Below are 4,436 nucleotides of genomic sequence, written 5' to 3' on the forward strand. Positions count from 1 at the left end.
AAAAGTTTAGACGTCAATTCACGACCACACGTGGACACACTTCTTAGAACCATCTTCCACCATCCCATGCTGGCACTTACACTCAACACAATCTCATCTCCCGCAGACATTCACTTCCACAACTCAAGTAGCTACCACTCTGCGATTCTGATTTCAAATCCTCTCACTACTTCCTCCCTTCAGAGACCTCAAACTTTACCAGCACGTCCTCAGTGCGACTCCCCTGCAAAATCTTGCAATGACTAAACCCTCGCGAAACCAGAACTGCCGCCGCAGTCCCAACCGCTGCTCACTGAAGTCGCGGCACTTCAAGGGAATCCGGATGAGAAAATGGGGGAAATGGGTGTCGGAAGTTCGAATTCCCAATTGCAGTGGCAGAATTTGGTTGGGCTCCTACGACACCCCGGAAAAAGCTGCCCGTGCATATGACTTTGCCGTGTATTGCCTCAGAGGGTCCAAGGCCAAGCTCAATTTTCCCCACTCTCCGCCGAAATTTTCTTGCGCTTCATTTCTATCACCGCAGCAAATTCAAACCGCCGCGGCCAAGTTCGCGGCCAGGGTTCGAATTTGGATTTCTTTTTGCCGGTCATGCAATTTTTTTTTGACGTTTTCATTTTTATGTTACCCATGAAAAAACGTTATGTTTAAAATTTTGCCCTTTACAAATAAAAGATTGATTAAAAAAATACCCTTCAATAACGTAACTATTTTAAAAAATTTCACATATTTATCTTAACTACAAAATGATCATAACACACAAATCACTTATTTATTTTAGAACATATTACGCTAGGTATGTGGGTTTGACAAAATGTTGTTATCAATCAATATGAGACACTATAACTGAAAACAAAGTTATATAATGCCAAAAAATTAAAAGAGTAAGTTAACATAAATTATAAGATGCAAATTTGTGCTTTATTAATGGGTTTCAGGGTTTCATTTTGAGAAACACATGTTCAAATTTAATAATGAAGTTGAAGGGAACACTAACATGGGATAACCGTTGCCCACTAGTATTTGAGGGTGAGATTTGTGAGGTGTTGTGGACACAAATTATTAGGTTCAAAGCTCCAAAGCTCCAGCGTCCTTCACATTCGTTACAAGGGAGTAGCTCGATCCATGGCAGAAACAATGAGAGGGACCATGTGGTTGAATGAGTTTGACATATTGCTAGTTTGCTAGCTATAAATGGATGGCCAAAGGGAGGCGAATCAGTCCTAAGCCTTGACTGTCAAACGTTTGACATCAGAAAATCTACTTCGTTGAACATTCGTTGTAGCTTAAGCATGTGAGTGTATCCGGAAGCAGTGAATACATAAATATAGTTTTTTCCTGAGTTTTTCCCTGATGAAAATTCATCAAAAATTCATTCATTCATGTTGCAGGTATCTTTGTCTTACCATTTTAAGGGATGGAAGATGTGAATGACTTAAATCTCTTCTCCTGGATGTTGATGGGTAAGATGTGAATGCATTGAATCTTTTCTCCTTGATGCCGAAGGGTGAAATGAATGCAGTAACAAGTTCATGTAGAACAGGTTAACCTGTGTCTTGGTCGCACAAAATAATGAAATATCTGTTGATTTAACTTGCACAGATTTAGTATTTGACTACTTGGTGAGACACAAACACATCATACTTTTGAAGTATTCTTTCGCCGCAAATTAAGGGCCTTTTTGCACTTCTTGACGGATTAAATTATGTATTAAAGTCTGGTTGTTTTGCACTGTGCTTAGTGAGTCAACGGTCAACCCCATTTTCACTAAATCCTGGGCAATTTTTACTCTCTTAAAGCCCCTGGCGAGGTCCATTAAGAAATTTATTTGATTTAGCTATTTTTAATGCAATTATAGAACAATTTACAGAAAAAGAATTCAGTAGAACAGGTCTCTGAGAAATGATCTGAATAATCTTATGGAGTAGCTTGAGCTAGTTTCTTTGGATCTATGCAACTGAAGTATATCTTTCATATATCTATGAAAAGATTAAGTCTTCGCCTAAATGTGGAATGTGCAGCTTTAGTTTTCTAACTATCAATAAAATGTGTTCTAAAAAATAATGTAACATTGTAATACCCATTGCCCCTACAAAAAGAAGGATGAGATGGCAAGTCTTACTCTATGAGTTGAATCAATGCCCTACTTGTAATGCTATGCAGATTTCGATGATTATAGAGATTGCAGTCTCACTCTATGAGTTGAATCGTTGTCCTACTTGTAATGCTATGCATATTTCCATGATAAAGGTTAATAGTTTTTTTTAAGAGGCTTTCACTTACCTCTTTGACATGTTGTCCCTTAAGGGTAACTGCTATGTTCATTAAAATGGATAAATTCGTCCTAATATGACACATATTTTTTCTTCTCAAAGAAAAAAGTTCGAAGTCAATGACATGCTTTAAACATCTACCATATGCTTTAAACATCCACCATAATAGATTGTAGTGTACGCCGAAATAAACAAAGTGAAACTATACTCTGACCAGATATTATTATGCAGAATAAAAAGAGTTTACATACTAAGCGAACTGGTGCAGTGATTTTAACATCGTTCCATATGAACTCGATTACTCATGTTCCGTTTAGTTTCAATTTTCCCTAGTGATATTGTTCATATGCGATTTATATTGATTTGAACCCTTTACGCAGCAAGTTGCAAGTTTGCCAGTTACAACTCATCTCAGATCAAGTTGTAACTCATCTAAAATCTGTATTATTAATACAAATAAACATACAATATTACAAAATTTAAAGTGAAAATAAATAGGATTTAATAACGTTTTGAGAAAATTACTGCCCGTCAAAAATACGTTTCCCACAGTTCCAAGCACGTTCGAAAAGACGTGCATCCAGAAATTTTAGGCGTCAAATACAGGCAAAATGCCTCATGACGGGCAAAATCCCCGTCAAATTCCATCCCTGTTCGCCGCAGAAGAATTCCGGCTTCTTTCCGAAAATGGCGCGGCATCCTCATCATATGGTTTGGAAAAGGAATATGACATTTATAGCGAACAGATTACTTGGGAGCAGGGTGCGACATTTGGGGATTCAGTACCATTTGAAAGTATGGAGAATGGCGGATCTTTCAACTTAGAGGTTATTCCTCCGTTGGATGTGTTAATGGAAAATTTTGGGATTCCCTTCCAGCTGCCAGAAGACTGGGAGCTGGGGATTTTCTAATTTTCTTTTTCCGCTGCAGAAATTCTACCATGAGAATTTAATTCAATTATTTTATTATTTGAGAAATTTATGGGATTGGTGATTTCATACCTCTTCTGGAAATGAGAAGCTTAGCGGTCGGTCCCTCGAAATAAACCTTCGGATTGGCAGTGTGCTTATGTTTTACGGTTGTTTTGATAATTACTTGGTTGTGTATGACTGATAGCGGTCGGTCCCTCGAAATAAACCTTCGGATTGGCAGTGTGCTTATGTTTCACGGTTGTTTTGATAATTACTTGGTTGTGTATGGCTGATTTCTGAATATATATATATATATGTGTGTGTGGGGGTCGGAAAAATTTGGTGGTTATCGCTCTGAGAACACAGTTTAACAATCAGATATATACTTGGGGACGGCAAAATTTCGCGTCGTTACCGCTATGAGAACATAGTTGTGTAACAAGAATACGTGGTCTTGGAGGAGTTGTCTGGAAAGTTATGGAATTGTAAGCATTTTTGTAAATCCAACTTATAATTGTTAAACTTCAAAATTTTAGATGTTTTGGACATTTTTGATGGTGCTGAATCCATTTCCACCATAAAAATATGATTAAAAACTGCATCTACAAATTTTTTTGAAATTTTTTACCCAAAATCAAACCACTTTTAGCAATCCAGACAATTTCTACATAACTATTAACAAAATGTTAGCAAAAGGGTGGGCTCCACTACTGTCACGCTCATTGGAATATTCGCATACAATCAGAATACATACAAAAACGATGAGACTTTGAATGGATATATCCCATCATAATAAATTTTTAACGTATATATTTGTAAATCGTTCCTTGGATTGTGTCAGAATACATACAAAAACGATGAGACTTTGAATGGATATATCCCATCATAATAAATTTTTAACGTATATATTTGTAAATCGTTCCTTGGATTGTGTGGTCAAGGGACGCACCATAGAAATGGTTTTGGAAGGAAGGAATTGTTTTACTTAAAAGTGGTTGGAATTTGGGTTAATTTAAAAAAAATTACTATAATTGTGTTTGAATCATGTTTCTGATGGTGGAAATAGATTCAGCACCATCAATAATCTATGAGGCACCCAAAATATTGAAATTTAACAACTATAACTTGTACTTAGAAAATTTGCTGCCTCATTTTATCAAAATATGACGAATTTTCATGATTTTAAGGGCCAAAAAACAGTCAAGGTAGACTATTGCTATAATTATTTGTAAAATTTTGGGTAACAAAAATTTTC

The 4,436-nt window shown here is 36.5% G+C and overlaps 1 pseudogene; it reads left to right on the plus strand.

Moving 5' to 3' along the window:
- The first annotated feature begins 238 nt into the window (after window positions 1–238).
- Window positions 239–3,181, plus strand: LOC149176529 (ethylene-responsive transcription factor ERF017 pseudogene; annotated as a pseudogene).
- Window positions 3,182–4,436: the final 1,255 nt, after the last annotated feature.

Source organism: Pinus tabuliformis, chromosome 4_1 (genome assembly GCF_031772625.1).
Source record: "Pinus tabuliformis cultivar Carrire ecotype Pingquan chromosome 4_1, CPIR1, whole genome shotgun sequence".
Classification (NCBI taxonomy): domain Eukaryota; kingdom Viridiplantae; phylum Streptophyta; class Pinopsida; order Pinales; family Pinaceae; genus Pinus; species Pinus tabuliformis.